Source organism: Pseudonaja textilis, chromosome 2, assembly GCF_049901715.1.
Source record: "Pseudonaja textilis isolate UNSWEBS1 chromosome 2, rPseTex1.2, whole genome shotgun sequence".
Taxonomy (NCBI): domain Eukaryota; kingdom Metazoa; phylum Chordata; class Lepidosauria; order Squamata; family Elapidae; genus Pseudonaja; species Pseudonaja textilis.
Window position 1 is genome coordinate 181,240,689 of NC_141991.1, and position 18,536 is coordinate 181,259,224.

Here is an 18,536-nt window from a genome sequence, read left to right on the forward strand (position 1 = left end):
TCGCTCTCCTCAGCTGTCTGCACCTGCTGCCGGCTGACCACAACACTGTCCGAGTCTGCCAACAGCTCTGCTGGCCACTGGTGGGCTACAACACCAAGTGAGTTTTGCTCCAGTTTACAATCTTTCCTACCACAATTGTTAAAGTGAATCACTGCCATTGTTAACGACACCGTTGTAAAGTCAATCGGGCTTCCCCATCGACTTTGCTTGTCAGAAGGTCGCAAAAGCTGTTCACACGACTCCAGGACACTGTAGCAGTCATAAACACGAATCACTTGTCAATCATATGAATTTTGATCATGTGACCATGGGGGATGCTGCAACAGTCATAAGTGAGAAAAATTGTCATAAGTCACTTTTTTTCAGGAACTTTGCACGGTCATTAAATAAATGGCCATAAGTCGAGGACTACCTGCACATTTAAAGATCACATAGTACTTTTTAAAAATCATTCACTTATTTACTGAGTTTTTTCAGTTACAATAGATAATTCCTGTTAAAGCTTGACCACTCAAGTCTTTTGGATACAGTTGATGGAAGCTGTAGGCCAGGCTTGCCAAATGGGCGGCCCGCGGGCTGGGTGCGTCACGCACAGGCCACGCCCACCCTGGCTCCACAAAGGCAAAAAACGTCATGATACGTCACGATACGTCACATGACGCAATCGAGTTGGACACCTGTGCTGTAGACCAAAACAAGGGAGTCTTGCATGAGAAAGACTAGAGGGGACTTCAGAATTATCCTCAGATTTCTTTCAGGGCATTTTTTTTTTTTCATACGATGCAGGATGCTGTTGCTTGAAATCTCAAGGGTGGGATGTTTTGGGGTTTTTTTTCTTCAAAAGGGAACTGGCCAATGTGAAGAAAAAGAACACCTTTGAGACAACTATGACCTGGATGACTGAGAATTTCCACAGACATATTGCTTGAGATACTCACGGTGTGAAGTTATTGTCTAAGGATCTATCTGAACTAGACACCCACATTTTTAAAAAGGAAGGTGTTAAGTACAATTTCCGTATCTTCTGATGCATTTAAGAACTTCAAAAGGATGTTCACGCACACGCACGCACACACACACACACAACAGAACACAAACACACCTCTCTCCAATCACATAGTTTGACAGAAAACTATCAACAGAAATGACTGCTGTGTGGAATTCAGTATGTGAGGATGTTCCCCGCTTAATCTGGACATCGTTCTTCTCTGTTGAATGTGAAGCCCACAGAAACATTTGGGATGGGAATCTTCTTGAGAAAATTTGCTCTTCAGGTTGCCACCATTTGAAATTTGCAGTTCTTTCTTGCAAGCATCCGTCTGTTGCTGGCTTACCTCTTCCAAGTAGCACATTTGGTCTGCTCTTTACTTGTTTTCCAAAAAGACAGTGAAGCCTTCACTCTTTTGAATGGATACTGGCTTGATTGCCATTTGTATAATTTACGGATGCTGATTTTTTTATAATAGAGAAAGTATGTCATAAAATATGAGACCTATTACGAGATATAATACTGTTCTAACCCAAACCTTGTTCCAAGGAAACAAACACGAATCAGAGGTAACAGCAAAACCTTTTAATGATTCTTTACAAATTATGTTCCTTCACAGTTAAAAGGCTGTTTCAAACGAATTGTCTCTGATAAGAACAAGCCTTGCCAAGGTTGTGAAAGGCTTGCCAAGAACACAAGATAAAGTTACTAAGAAATATTTCAAACACAAAGAGTCTCCGAACACCAACCAAGATATTCCAAATGTCCACAAGGCTTGAGCGCAAAAAGTTCTTTGCTTCCTGCAAAGAACTCCAGTTTCTCAGTTGGATTTTATCTCTTGAGGGAGGGTTCATTACCTTGCAGCCTTACTCCCGAATCACCCATGCTGCTGCAGCTGCTCTTTCCTTTAAGTAGCCCTGCGTGCATATGCACCGCGCACAGGCTCCTTGGGGTCCTCTGCATCATTGCTGCCAGCCTTCACAACCTCTGAAGGTAGCATTTCACTCCCTGGTGGTCCTGGCCCCATCCCTGCATCACACGCAGGCCCCTCATCTGAGTCCTCGCTCTCCAAGACCTCAGCCATCCGCACCTGCTGCTAGCGAACTACAACAAATACATAAGATATGTTACTAGAGAGAAAATGTATGCGCAAGGAAATAGAAACACAAGGATATCTGTGATTGCAAAGAAAGGCAATTACAACTGCACAAAGCATTCAAAACGGGTGCTTCACAATGCTCATTCTCTTTTTTCGAATCATTGAAACCAATCCATCATCTGCAAAGATTGTGCTACTGCTTCAAAAGTTGCTCCGGGTTGTCCCCACAAGCACGTGCATGCACAACATTGCATCGTTTTCAGAAATTTTGAATAGCCCCGCCGCTACACATCTAGTCTGGATTACAACTTTACTACAGCTACAACTTCATTACTTTCAGAGATGGGAAGGGGTTATTAAAAAAAAGACCCTGATCATTAGGAGAAGATAACATGAAGGAGAAAGAAGCAACAAGGCGGAGAGAGCATTAATTCCAATCAGAATGAAGGCAGATGTTGTTAATAATTGTTAACTAAGGTCCTTTCACATTCAGGGGGCTCACCAGTGTGAAACATGTTGCCTAACTATGTCCTCGTAATATCATAAGACTCAACTAATTTGCTTAAACTGGTTTATCAATTGATCCATCAGTGCCTTCAGAAGTTGTGGGCACACCATCACTGGAGGCCTTTTTAAGAAGAGACCGGACAGTCACTTGCCTGGAATGGTATAGGCCTGTGATAGTGAACCTATGGCACACGTGCCAGAGGTGGCACATGGAGCCATCTCTCCAGGCACACCAGTGCCTGTTGCTCTTCTGGGTTTTGGTGCATGCATGGGCGCCAGCCAGCCAGTCTTTGTGCACGCAGGAGTGCCAGAAACTGGAAGAGCAGCTCCCCGGTGCCCATGCATGCGCCGGCCATCCGGTCTTCGCATGCACCTGCATGCCAGAAACCAGAAGACCAAGTGGCCGGAATGCATGCACGTGCCAGAAACCAAAAGCTCGGCTTCCCAACGTGAGCATGCGTGCCGGGGTAGCTGCTCTTCCGGTTTCCGGTGCTTCCCGTGTGCTCCCGTTTCGGCACTCAGTGTGAAAAGGTTCACCAACACTGGTATAGGGTCTTCTGCATCAGGAGGTGTTTGGGCTAGAAGATCTCCAAGATCCCTTCCAATTCTGTATTCTGTTAATCGCTCAGCCATGGTTCCAGAAGAAATGCTGCCAAGGCAGTTTTACACTGTCATCTCTAGTGGTTCCAAATAAGTGACTTCCCATTCCCCTATTTCACTATCCTGTCAAAGAAATAGAGCCTGTTTGATGATGACACATCCAGTTTCTTGAAGTCTTACCACATTTTACCCCACCCCACCAGTGGTGTGATTCTAATTTTTTTACTACCCGTTCTATGGGCGTGGCATGGTGGGCGTGGTGTGGCTTGGTGGGCATGGCAGGGGAAGGATATTGTAAAATCCCCATTCCCTCCCCACTCCTGGGGGAAGGTTATTGCAAAATCCCCATTCCCTTCCCACCCCACTAACCTGCTTTCCAGCTCCATTCTCCTGTGCAGGGCAACAATAGAAGACCCAGCTGATCAGCTGGGACTCGGGAGGCAGAGAATAGATGGGGGCGGGGCCAGTCAGAGGTGGGATTTGCCGATTCTCTGAACTACTCAACATTTCCACTACTCCAGAACTGGTCAGAACCTGCTGAATGCCACCTCTGCACCCCACCAACCTGGGTTGCATTTGATCCCTATTTAGCTTTCTAGGGCCCCCATAACTGGCTACAAGCAACAATAAATCCATTGAATTGGATGCCTGATTCCCAATGTCACTTGTTATCCGTAGTTTTGTGGAATGGGAGGCTATTCTTTTCCATTATTCCACAAAACATATTATTTTTGATTAATAATCCTGTTTTACATTTGATGGCTCGTTTTCTAAATCCAGGTAGTCCTCGACATACAACAATTCATTCAGTGACTGTTCCAAGTTACAACATCACTGCAAAAAGTGACTTATGACCATTTTTCACACAACCATAATCACATCTCCATAATCATGTGATCAAAATTCATGTGCTTGGAGATTGACTCATATTTATAACAGTTGTAGTGTCCCGGGGTCATGTGATCCTATTTTACGACCTGACAAGCAAAGTCCATGGGGAAGCAACTTAAGAGCCGAGTCACTGACTTAAGAATTACAGTGATTCACTTAACAACTGTGGCAAGAAAGGTTGTAAAATGGGACAAAATTCACTTAAGAAATGTCTCGCTTAACAACAGAAATGTTGGACTCAACTATGGTCGTAAGTTGAGGACTATCTGTAAAACATTAGTCAATCATTAGATATTTAGAGCATCTTGAAACACATACTATGGTCTCTGTTTTCAAGAGCCCAATGAAGATGTGTAAAGAATGTGATAATGAATGTAGCATTAAAGCAGGAATAAATATGTGATGATGCAGTAATAAAAAAACAAACTGTTATCAGGATGGAGGCTGATAAATTAACCATCTTCTTCTTGCCTATTTCAATGTTGTGTAACCTTGCCCATACTTTATTCTTATATCAAATGCAAATGGTTCTTTTAAAAAGAAAAAATATATAATCCAAATACATACCTTGTGTCATTTTTAAACGGTAAAGTCATTTCAAAGGATGAAGAAATGCCACAATTTTTGGGGAGAAATGTGAAATCTGATTGACAGTGTAATTGAAAGAAATAGAGGTTAGGTAAAGCTACTAAATTACCTCTTCTCCCAAATACACTTTCCCAAAGAAAAATAAATTGTCTCCTGGGCTCTACATATTTAGACACAAATAGTGTTGCACTAGCGGACAGAAACAGCACTGGGAAACAAGGCTAGCGAGAGAGAACTCCTAGAAAAATAATATATTGATAATAACTTATTCAAAGAGCTTTGCTTTAATCTAGTTTAAGCTATTATCTTTACAACACTATCATATACCTATCATTTTATCAACATGCACATAACAACCAAAATGTGCTATATCCAATAAATTAGTCTGCTGAACTAATCACACGCATATTGTAATTCATATAAATTTAAGTTTAGATATAAAAAAATAAATTGGGTGACTTTGAGCCATCCATTCTCTTTCTCTCCATTTCACCTCACATGGTTGTTTGGGGGAAATAAGAGCAGGAGAGAGTTCATTGAGTTATAAAAATGATAAAGGTGGGATAACAATAAACAAAAATAAGAAATATGGGGCTGGCATCCCTACCTCCTTTTATGGTAGCCTCTGCTGTCATAATTTGTGCTTCCATAAAAGAATCTGCTTCAAGCCTGTTATTGAACAATTCCCTGGACAAATTTCTCCTATAATTCGATGCCCCAATTGGGATAATGGGTACAGTGATGAGATGGAGTCCCTTCTATCTGCATGACTCTCCTAGTCATTCATTGCCCAGAATGACTTCAGCGAAACGGAAAAGCTAAAATTGCTAGCGCTGATGATGTTACCTAGTTTGGGTAATGAAACATCTACAAGATGACAACCAAGCTCAGAGAGCCTCAAGGAGCCTTCATTTCAACCCTGAGCTACCAATGTTCTCCTTTGTCAGTACTATTAAGCCTGTTTTTGCACTGTTTCCAGTGGTGGGATTCAACCGGTTCACACCACTTCAGCCGAACTGGTTCTTAAATGGCTGCCTGGCCCTTCCCCTCCCCTTCTAGGAATACTCACGCATCCCATTTTTGCTCCCAGGGGCCTGCAGGGAGGCCTACTAGGCCCAAAATGGGGCATGGGGGTGTGGCATGCCCCCCGTGGCCCATTTTTGCTCCCAGTGGGGTGCAGGAGGCCGAGTGCTGCCTGTCAACCATGCCCAATATGGCCACAATCACCCAGCTGGTCATTAGGGCAGAAAACGGTTGTTAAATTATTTGAATCTCACCACTGACTGTTTCCATCAGTATTTTGGGCTGGACCTGGGCTATGGGGCCTCTTGTCCAAAAGGCTGTTGTTCAAAATTTGCAAGAAGATTCATGGATCCGGAGTTCAGGCAAAGGTTGTCCTCTAAAACACCATCCTCTATGAATTCCCTGTTTCTCCTGCCATGTACAGAGAATGGAAAAATCCTGCTTGTACACTATTTCAGCAACGGTTCTGTTAACAAGTAAACCGCAAGCTCAGGTTTGTGAGATGCCTTCATTATAGCCTCTCATGAAATCCGTACACTCCTCAAGAATAGGCATCTGCAATTATTTTCTCCTAGAAGATATAACCCTCTTGAAATAACCCTTCTTAGTGTTAAAAATGTAACTTGGTGTAGTGCCCATCCCGAATCTGGCTTCTCTTTTGCTGGACTCAACAGAAGCCATTTCCTACAAATGATCATGTGACTCTGTACCTTTTACCTCTGAGCTCTTTTTTCTTTAGCTTGGAGCATTTATGATAACTCCAATTTAATCCTTTCTCTGATGGCTTCCGTGCAAGCTGGCAGCACAGCATACGGCAGCTATGGACCCAAATTCAATGTACGCTTCTGGTGTTAGCCTTTTTTGGGGTACTGTTTGGTAACAAAGATAGTTATCTCAGGGGAATCTTTATCTCCCGCGTGTTTCTTTCATGCATGCTTTGCCTTGAGTTCTTTTCTTGCTTTCCTTTAGCTTTTTCTGGTATGAAGCCCATAGCGCAGACTCCTTGGAGATAGCTAATGCAAATTGGTAGACTGCAGCTTTGCTAAGGGACCAGCTGTAATCTTGGCACCAGTACAATCCAAGCTTTTGTGTGAAGGCTTATCCTTCTAGAGGACCTCAAACTTATCCAGGCAAGAGCCCACCTTCACAAACTTTGTTCCCTATGCCATCCCTCTGGTAAATTTGCAAGATTCACTTTTCTCACCATGTACACATATACATCTATACTAGACCCTGTTGTTTCTCCATGTCATATAATATATGTGGGTATATGCATAATTTTGTATAAATGTAGTTATGTTTATGTAGTGTATATTTAGAGGTGGAGGCCCTTTGAGAGCTGTAAGCAATGAAATTTGATTTTAATATATGCCAATTAGTATACATTCAAAGTGACAATAAAGCTATTCTAGTTCTAGTTCTCAAACCAGGCTCTGAGTACCAATTTAAAATTCCAAATTCCTCATTCCCCCCATCCAAAGTTCTGCTTATATAGAGTGACATCAAAACTCAATTAGCTAAATTAGTGGTGATCCTGATTCTAATGCTCAACGGCCATCCCATCTATTCTTATAGGATCGAGCCTTTTAAAAAAGCAGTCTTTCTCCCCTTGAGATTGTGTTTGAAATTGCAGAGGAGGACCTTGGTAGCCTGGATGAAAGCCTAGTGCAATGTCATTTGTTCTTCTCTAAACAATTTTGGTCCATTTTCAGAAAGGTGAAAGCTGGATTTCAGCTCCGTGTATTAGTGGTGCATCATTCCCTGAAGCCTGTTCTCAACCATTTTCTCCACTGTAAATGCAAGAGGAAGGATTGCCTGACATCACATGCACAGGTGGGATTCAGCCAGTTCTCACCTGTTCACCCAAACCATTAGTTAATTGCTTATGCAGTTCGGAAAACTGGCTAAAAATAAAGTGCAAGAGAGGCTTTCTCCCTTTCAGTTAATAGCTCCGGGCAGACAGCCAAGAACCACTTAACAGTTGCAACTGGAATGCAGCTGATACACGCTGAAACAAGTCAATAAACAACATGTGATTGGGAGCTGCATGATCCCGGTCACTTCAGCAGCTGCTATTCTGTGCTGCGCAAAGCAGCTGCGCTTCAAATTCAGAGGATAAAGGTGACTATGGCAGCCTGGGTGGACGGGTGGGCCCAACAGCAGAGCGGCAGAGAGAACTGGTTTAATCTTCACTGCTCATTGCTGCTACTGGCTTTGCAGAACTGGGCCAAACTGGTAGAATACCACCACTCTGTGTGGATAATAACCTTGGGAGATAGGAGGAAGAGCCATAATCTAGACCAGGGGTCTCCAACCTTGGCAACCTTTAGACTTCTGGGAGTTGAAATCCACACAAGTTTTAAAGTTGCCAAAGTTGGAAAGCCCTGATCTAGACAGCCACAGTTTGACCTCGGGGGGCAGGGTGGGTGTGACTGGGGTGGGCATGGCCAACATGACATCACTTGTGTCATGGGGGCGTGTCTGTGATGACCCAAGTGCTCTCCCTGCGACAGCCTCCTGCAACCCTCTGCCAGCAAAAACAGAATTTGAGCCTGAAAAAGCAGGGGTGGTAAAAGTGTCTCAAAGGGGATCCTCTCTAGTTTTTAGGAGTGCTAAATTGAGAGGTGAGAGGGATGTTTTCCGACTTAGAAGACCTTGTTAATGTCATCTTATAATAAAGACAGATCTAGAACTCCTGGTTATGCTTCTTTTCTGAACAGCCTCACAGAATTTCTCACATTTGCTTATGTTAAATCCCTACTGGCCTTGTGCTCATTTGCAGTGGGAAAGAGGATTCCTTTGGGGACTAGAGCCTGCAAAGTGGTAAGCTGTGAATTGGGAACCTTCCGTCATTACATCTGATTTCCCAAACCTTACAGGGAGGGAACAGTAGGTGCGAAGTTTCAGTCCCCATCTCAGCTTATATTTGTCCGTTCAATGGAACCCAAGGGGTATATTACATGCGAATCTACACTAAGACCTGATTTCTCTCAATTTGGGTGGAGAGATGATGGATCTTGGGAAATCTCCACTGTGGGAGAAGCAAGCACAAAATCTCTCTTTTAAGCGCAACTCAACTTAATGACTCTCTTTGCAGCTCCCACTGTCCTTTAATGGACCCCCTTCAGGCCCCTCCAAAATATTGTCCTGATTTTCCCTTTTGGGAAGACACTGCTTGGAGTGTTAGTTTAGTACAGGGGGTGTCAAACTCAATTTCATTAAGGGCCACATCAGGGTTGTGTTTGACCTCGGGGGGCCAGGGTGGGTGTGGCTGGGGTGGGCATGGCCAGCATGACATCACTTGCATCATGGGGGGCGTGTCTGTGATGACCCAAGTGCTCTCCCTGTGACAGCCTCCTGCAACCCTCTGCCAGCAAAAACGGAGAGCTCCGTTTTCACTGGCACAGCAGCATGGGTGGGTCCTTTGCTGTTTCCAGGGTGGCCCAGCGGGCCAGAACTAACTAGTGCCCCACTAGTGGTGGGATTCAAAGCTTTTTACTACAAGTTCTGTGGATGTGGCTTGATGGGTGTGACATGGCTTGGTGGGCAAGGCAAGGGAAGGGTACTGCAAAATCACCATTTCCCCCCGCACTCCAGGGGGAAGGTTACTGCAAAATTCCATTCCTTCCCCCCTTACTAACCTGCTTTCCAGCTCCGTTCTCCTGTGCAGGGCAACAAAAGAAGACCCAGCCAATCAGCTGGGACTTGGGAGGCAGAGAATAGATGGCAGCAGGGCCAGTCAGAGGTAATATTTGCCGGTTCTCTGAACTATTCAAAATTTCCGCTACCGGTTCTCCAGAGCAGGTCAGAACCTGCTGAATACCACCTCTGCACCCCACAGGCTGGATCCAGCCCCCGAGCCTTGAGTTTGGCATCCTAGTTTAGTAGAAGGACTCATTGAAATTCCCGGTTTACTTCGCTTCACCTAATCCTTGGTCAAAACTTCATAGTATTGCTTGCCTACTCTATGGTAGTTCAGGGAGATACAGCACCAAACATCACCAGCATATAGATCACTTAACCTAGCACATAAAGGCCATTGGCCTCTTTTATATTTGTGGTACTAGAGCCTTATGTTTGGGGTGAATTGTAGTTTGGGAGGGGTATATCCGAATACTTCCTTGGTCTAGGAACTCTGAACAGAGTCCATGTTTGGGAAATTCTGCCCCATGGAATACAAGAGCAATTTATAGCAATGACCTCATACTAGAAATTTGTAAAACAGGTTTCCCAAGTTTCTTAGATCAATGTTCTGTGGACTGAGAGTCTTGGAAACTAAGTAGGTCTTGCCCAAATCTGTGCTAATTTGGAACTTATTCTTAATGTCATCCTTGATTCCACAGAGCAAAGTTTCCCAGCCTTGGCCATTTGAAGATGTGTGGACTTCAACTCCCAAAATTCCTCAGCCAGAGTGAGTATCTGGGGAATTCTGGGAGCTGAAGTCTACATATCTTTAAGTGGTCAAGGTTGGGAAATGCTGCCATGGAGAGTCCAGGAAGAAGTATCTTCTTTGTCGAAGGTGGTCTTGGAAAATTGCTGCACATAAATTGTTGCACATTTATTGACAGATGTCCAGAAGGCAATGTGTCTTCTTGTTGTTGGGCTGGTACTATTTTAAAGTGGGAACATGGCACCATTTGTTATCTGTGCATTTTGTTCTATCCAATTATTTCGTAATATAGTCACTTATATCACTTATATTACTTCCTATATATTTATTGTCCAACTGAGACCTTATGCACGGGACATGAATTCATTGTGTGTCTCATCACTTGGCCAATAAAGAATTCTATTCTATTCTATTCTATTCTATTCTATTCTATTCTATTCTATTCTATTCTATTCTATTCTCTTCTATTCCAATGTATATTGTATGTAATCTTGTAATGATGGAAGGCTGCTTTAGAGTCCTAGTTCTTCTCCTTCTCCATTGGTTTATTAACTGGAAAAACTCCTCTGAATCTTGGACAGGAGTTTTAATTTGTACCCAGAAGCACCCTGCAAGAGAAAAACAGACATTCTACCAATCTGATGGCTCTTCCTCAAAGATGGTTTGACTTCCTCATTTTTTGAAATGGAATCTCCTACAGGTCCATACTGTAAAAGGCTCGTTCTCTATAAGAATTTGCATTATGAAGTTGTCCATTCCTTCTCTCCATCAGATACTCTAGGTGTGCATGCATCTTGAGATAAAATGCAGATTTATCATTCACACAAGACATTACTTATGCTTCTTGGAAGGCAGGAACATAGGGGTTCTAGCCCAGGTGTGGGATTCAACCAGTGTTACTACCAGTTCTCTACTTTACGCATATAATACAATGAAAGCTGTGCCTCCCAGACAGCTGATAAGCACTGCACGTGGGTGCGCAGCATTTGAAAAAAAGTCCTTTTTTTACTGATTTTTCAGCCTCAGCTGTGCCACGCAAAGCAGCTGAGGTTGAAAAAGCAGGAAATAAAGGTCAGGTAAGAGCCCGGGAGGACAGGAGGGCCAAATAGCAGCAGACACAGAACCGGTTCTGCGTCAGCTGCTCTTCAGAGCTACCGGTTCTACAGAGCCAAGCAGAACCGGTAGCATCCCACCCCTGCTTTAGTCTTGTATTTGGTTCTCCAAAGGACTTACATTTAACTCTTGAGCCCAAGTAGCTGTTTGCAGAAGGCTGCAGGGAGTGTGATACTAAAGAACACATATTTCTGCTACACTTGTCAGATATGATTATTTCTAAAGACTAAAAATATTGCTTCTGGAAGTATTGCTATATAAACAGAGTTTACTGAAGGCCTGCATAACATACATAAAGGCACCTTAGCACATTAAACCTAAATAACTGCCTATATATTTGTTAGAAAGCTGTTTGAAGAAACAACTCTTCGGAGGGTTCTCTCCGCTTTAGAGCAATTTGCCTCTCCTGCCCTAAAGTAAGGATGTATTTTATCATCAGATGACAGAACCTGACTCTTTTCTGCTCCCTAGAGGTGGTTTGGACTTTTGCAGCTCAGATATGGTGTGATGGCTCAGCGCTTAAAGACGCTGAGCTTGCCAGCTGGAAAGCTGATACCCAGGTTTGGGCACCGAATGCTGCATGATGGGGCGAGCTCCCCTTACTTGCCCCAGTTCCTGCCTACCTAGCAGCTCAAAAGCATATAAATGTGAATAGATAAATAGGTACCATTTTGATGGGAAGGTAACAGCTTTCTGTGTTCCTCAGTGTATAGTCATGCTGGCCACATTACAGAAAGCATCTTCAGACAATGCTAGCTCCTTCTCTTAAGAAAAGGAACTGAACACCATCCCCTATAGTTGGACATGACTGGACAGGGGTAACTTTTACCTTTACTTGTGCCTTATGGTGGCCCTAGTATAGGAAGGATGCTAACAATGGACATAGTGTTTAGGGGCTCCATCAAGTGGACATCTCACACCAATATCTACAAAGGAGGATAAGTAAAAACAACAACAACCCAAAGATATGATAATCTCCAAGATGGAGCTTCATGACTCTTCCCTCTCGGTCAAACTTCCAGAGTGTATGCTACATCATTGAACTGTTGTAGGCAGTTATGGACTTGGGTCGGCTGCTGCTTGAGGAATATTTTTTTCCCTGAAGGTCTGATGGGTTCATGTGATTTTGGACAGTTTGGGTCATTTTTGGTAGGTTCCGGGGTAGTAGTATCATCCAGGCAGAGGTCAGGGGCTCCACAGGGCAGAACAAACTGCCCACCCCAATAAGATTTCTTCTTTTTTGATTTCGAATAGGCTGGTTTTGATTTTGAATAGACCTTATTTAAAAATTGATGGAATAATTTACATTGTAGGATAAATATCCCCCTTCCCACATCCCCGGGACCTGTTTTCAGGAGGTTAGCGGGTGCCCTCAAGTCACTTTTGTCTCCTGCTGAACAGTCCTGGAAGCTTTCCTGCCATGATTTCAGCAGTGGTTTGCCATTGTCTCCTTCCTAGGGCTAAGAGAGAAGGACTGGCCCAAGCTTCCCCAACTGGCTTTGTGTTTAAGGCAGAACTAGAACTCCCGTTCCCCAATTTCTAACCACTACGCAAAAACTGTCTCTGACAGAACCATAATGTTCAACTAAATCATTCCTGGTAGGTTCTTCTTTTCATCTTCACCTTTAAGACAACTTTAATGTTCCCGTTTTCATTACTTATATAATTTAAGCTAGCAGAAACTACAAAACAAAGTGAAGTTATAGAGCAAAACACTATTTTCATTTTTTTAAAAGTCCCCCAGAGATTTGCTAAATCACAGCAGAAATGGAAATCAAAGTTCTAAGGCAGTGATTGACAGCTGCCATAAATCTGAATTCGCATCTTTGCTTTTCTGTATCCTCCATTTTAATCCCTGGTTGTTCAGGCTTCTGATTTTCCCTATCTGTATCCCTGCCCTTAAAGTAAGCTTTGTCTTAGGCTTTGGATAGCCTGTTTTTCCTTGCAGTTAATGAATATATTTTCTTACCATGCTTTTTAGTGAGGTGATGTGTGGAATATCAACATGGTCATATAGCATTCATCATCCTTAAAGATTCACAAATTTTAGCCATGTTTCCAAGCTTGACTATGCATGAAAATTAACTAGCATAGTTTAATCATGAATATTTATGGACAACAGTAATCTTGAATTTAACTATAAAATTTTACGATATGCTAGCTGCCTGACCAATAATTCATGCTGCTGCCAGCTCTATGATGCATTTTAATTGGTCTGGAATAATTGCAATGTATGGTTTGTTGGAGAATGGCTGGGTTTGTGGGTGGAGGAAATCACTGATCACATTTGGTGTTGACAGTATGTGTAGGTTAAATATGAAATATGGCAGTTACTCACAGGGGTCTACCCTAATCTTAAATATTCTCTAAATATTGTATATACTAATTCCATTTATATGCAGAAGCTCTAGACACAAATTTTCCTTAGAAAAACACATCTTTGGGTATAGTATTTTGGGCCACACCAGATTTTTTTCAAATAAATATGTTCAAGGAAAAAAGAACTGGTGGTAGGGGTTGGAGGGTAGGGTGAATGTTCTCTTAGTTATGTATTCATTTCTACTTACACAGTAATTGCCACAATTTTTCCATTGTTTTTTTTAACTACCTTATTTAATAATTCTAGACAATCCCACTGAGGCGGCAGTGATGTTGCAATGCTCACATTTGTTATAATACTTACCTAATATTCTGAGCCATGGTGACACAGTGGTTAGAATGCAATATTGCAGGCTATTTCTGCTGTCTGCCATCTGCCTGCAATTTGGCAATTCGAATTTCACCAGGCTCAAGGTTGAGACTCAGCCTTCCATCCTTCTGAGTTCAGTAAAACAAGGACCCAGATTGTTGGGGGGGCAATATTTATTAAATAAATAAATAAATAAAAATAAGCAAACCTCTACAATTTACTTCTTCAACAGTTGTTCACTTGATATTAATCTGGACTTTTGTTTAAATATGGAAATGTATACATATATTCCTTGTGAATGCAAAGAGATTTAACCAATGAGTTCCTCCCGTATATTGTAGGAATTTTTTATGAGGACACAACTTCCAACGAATGTTTAACATCCATAGATAGCAGTAGTGAGTTCCAAGGATGGTGAAATAAGTCTTAATAATGGGGCTGGGTATACTTTTATTGCTACAGTTCATTAAGACAGCCTGGTCCTGAGGTTGCCTTTTTGGGCTTCAAGATAAGCCTGACAAAAAGATGTAGCTGCTTCAAAGAGTCACATCACATTAATGTAACACTTAAAGCAACTATATCATTCTTCCCCCTTAACTATGTAATATATTTCAAACATAGAAATCAAGCAATATGTAATGCAGGAAATGAGTATCACCGCATATAGGTGCTTATGTATGTATATTAAACGATTAAGCTTTTTATTATATACTGGTTTACTGGTTTATTTATTTCTTCCATGTCACTGTTTCCAGCCTTGGTTCTCTCAGGCTCAGAATAGTTGGATATCACTTCTTAATGACTAGTTCTTCATTTCATTCTTTTAGGAGTGTCCCTAACCATGGGTTTTTTAGTATAGCAAGCTATGTAATTTACAAGCCATTTTTTTAATTTAAAGCCTGATCTTTCCCTCCATCAAAAGGGGCTCCAATTTTCTATGCATCTTTTCTTGATGCATGCATGTGTGATTTCCAATTTCTCCTGAGCAGGAAGATTTTTTTTTTAAAAAAGGAACAAATAAGAAATACCACAGTTCTGTATTCTTCCAAGGGAAATGAGCTGCAGACTAAGCATTTTGCTATTCCCGTCCATAAATTCATGTGTTGTCAAAGTAAAAAGAAAAAAAAGTATCAAAATGGGTCTGTAAAGCAAAACAGTGCTTTGGATTTCTCATGGCAACCGGCTGAAAATTCAAAGTATTCATCGCTCAGAAGGTTTTTGCAGCTCCAGTACATTTTTGCAGTCCTCTGTTGAGCACTGAATTATGCACTGGCCCCGGAATTATCAACATCAATCTAGTTTTCAAGAAATCTCCAGCATCTCTGGATACAAATAAACTTTACCAAATGTCAATGAATAAGACTGATCATGGATAAAACTCAAAAAGATACCCTAGCTGAAGCTACTTAAATTCCTTGTGGGAAATGCTTCCATGCAAGATGCCATTTAACCATGACAAACCTTTGGGAAAATGAGCTTTAATACAAATGGATCCAGTGACATTATTTTTTTGTCTAGCTAGAAATATAAATCTGAAAACAAATATATTACCAAGAGTTCCAAGTTTGTGTCTGAATGTTATGCTGCCTTATAACTTCAAAATTTGGATATGGCTTTTCTCAAGTTTGTACAGCTATGAAAATTTCATGGGTTAGAATCTAGCCTTGCATGTAAATTAACAGAGCAATTAGTTTTAATTTTTTCCATATATTAATTAATGCCTCTATGAAATAATACCGGGTCATTTGTAGAGCTGGTTCATTCAGGACGTGAGTGAGAAATGTGTTTCCGTATTAACCATGGTCTATGTAACATTCTGCTTGTTTCTCATTTAAGTCAAAATGAAATTCATTTCTCCCATCAGTGAATGACTACACGGACAACTTGAATATAAGAAATTATTTAGAAATATGTAGCAAAGTCTTGGCTAAAATATGTACTGTACCCGAAGAACGAATGGAATCATATGCATAATAACCAAGAGTCTCCGTCCCATGTCATTTTCTAGTATTTGAATGTCTACAGCATGTTGATAATTTCTTGTTTGAAACCCCCGTCTTTTGAAACTGCATAATTCAACCTTTGATATCAGAGCAAAAATATTCTGAGGCAGATCTATCAAATAACTTTTGACTTGAATGTAACTACCATTTGCCATTAGATGAAATGGAAAAGAGAGGTAGGGAGCGGAACAGCTCAAGTCAACTCTTGGAAAGATTTGGCAGTTTGTCAATTCTGTCTCTGTGGTGCATAAAGCTTAATGAGAGTTCTTAAAGATTCTGCAGAGGTGGCATTTGATTCCACATAAAGTGACTTCTGTTTATTCAGTGGTTAGTGATAGCTTGTAGAGATCTGTCTTTTGATCAAGCAAATTTATTTTGCACTTATTAGTTGAGCCCTTTGTTTGTTAGAGTTTGCTACTTTGAGTTCAATCAAATTAAATACACAGGAAGATACATTTTCCCATTAAAATCATTGGAAATGTCATTTTGTAAAATCTGTTGGTAATAATCCAGAAGTTACTGTTCAGTTATTTAATGGTGGAGTTTAAGTTACAGACAGAAAATCTTAAACCTGTCCCCTACTTTAATTTTACTTATATATACTTTATAAAATTTTAAAATACCAACAGATCTCGGAAGTTATAACAATCTCACTAGATAGCTTAGAGATTGAGTTCAGCACCATGGGTTCCAAATAGGTGCTTCTAGAAAAAGTACACAATACATAGGAGTAGCGAATGATAAATTATATACCAAAAATAGATGAGAGATAGATGAGAGATAGAGATAGATAGAGATAGACAAATAGGTGGATAAATGATAGTGAGATAGATAGATAGATAGATAGATATAGATATATATTGATATAGTGTGTGCGTGTGTGTGTGAGAGAGAGAGACTAAATGAAACAAATGCTTCCACCTCAATAGTTTTAATTTAAATAAAAATATTTTAGCAAATGAAACAGAAGAATAATCCTTGAAATGAGCTCTTTGATTCTGTTTTCTTTTCCATATAATCACCACCATTTGTTATACACTTCTACCAATAATAACAGAACTCCACACTATGTCTTTTCAACCAAGACCTGATAATCTTTTTCAGCATTTTATCTGAGCCAAACAGTTGCCCCCAAAATTGTTGCTGTTCAGTTGCTAAATTGTCTCTTGACTCTTTGCAGCCCCATAAACCATAGCGTACCAGGCTCCTCTGTCCTCTCCTTTTTCCCCAAGTTAGCCCAAATTCATATTTCATCCTCTGCTGTCCCCTTCTCCTTTGGCCTTCAATCTTTCCCAGCACCTGGGCCTTTTCCTATGAGTCCTTTCGTTCTCATTAGGTGGCCAAAGTACTTGAGCTTTAGTTTCAGTATCTGTCCTTCCAAAGGACAATCAGGGTTGATTTCCTTTAAGATGGCCACTAATATATTCCTTACTTTTTGGAAGAAAGTGTATGGATCGGGGTGGGTTACTGGGGGGTTTGGGAGAGGTCCTAGCTAAGATTCTGTGCAGTTCAGAGAACTCACAAATCCCAGTCCTAGCTGACCCTACCCACTCCACCCTACCCCTCCCAGGAGTCCCCACATGGCCCATTTGGGATTCAGGTAAGTGCAGGGCATGCACAGAGGCTCGGGGAGGGCAAAAAAGTTTGGGAAGGCTGGAAACGGGCCCATTTTCAGCTTCCAGAGAGCCTCCAGAGCTCAGGGAGGCCATTTTCACTCTCCCAAAGGTTCAAGGAAAGCCTTTGGAGCCCAGGGAGGGCAAAAATGTCCCTCCTGCTGTGGTTCAGCCTAGGCTACGCCCACCATGGCCACGCCCACCCATCAACCGGGCAGAGAACCCTTTGCTAAAATTTTTGAAGCAGTATGGATCCGCCCTAGTATGGATCCGCCCACTTGGGTGTTTTATGGCATGTGAATCCTAACATTGTCATGTGGTGGCAAACTTTGCTTCTTCTGCTTCCAAACTGCTTAATCATTGTTTCAAAGTATTGCAATATATCGCTCTGTGTTAACAGTGGTGAAATTGTGAATTTTGTTGTATGTATACTGTGTATATACAAACAATGACCATAAATAATTCAATTCAATTCAATTCAATTCAAAGACAGTGGTGCCAATGGCAAGAAATCTATGTGAATAACATCATCTATATCCTTAGAAATTGTAGTTTTCCTGCCAGAGCCTGGAAATTGATTGGTTGAAGGTGAAACTTTGTGATGGTGTTTACAAAGACCGACACTTTGTTTCTGGGTTCCAATGATAACTTCTTCAGCAGTCTAAAATTCAATTACAGTATATTGATTTCTAAGACAGTCATGCAACTGTATCATACTTTTTTTAACCTATAGTATTTTGTATAAACAAATCCCATATTTCTTTATATTTTTCCATCAAAGTCTTTATCTGTAGATAATCTGCTCATGGGAAACAAGTGTAATCATGTCTTCAGTCCATTGAGTAAATGGAGCTATACATTTATTCTTTCAATGTTGCAAAGATTTTTTAACTATAATGGCACAGCAAATTCATTATGTTGTCCAGTTGTCAAATTTCAGGTATTACGTATATAATTCAAGAGAATATTATTCTCTGAAAATTTTAGCTTTTGTCACAGAATCACAGGACATTTGTCACACAATCACAAGAC

General features: G+C 41.3%; 1 pseudogene; it reads left to right on the forward strand.

Annotated features, from left to right (window-relative positions):
• The first annotated feature begins 2,862 nt into the window (after positions 1–2,862).
• Positions 2,863–18,536, forward strand: part of LOC113448048 (proteasome assembly chaperone 2-like) — a 29,262-nt pseudogene continuing 13,588 nt past the window's right edge.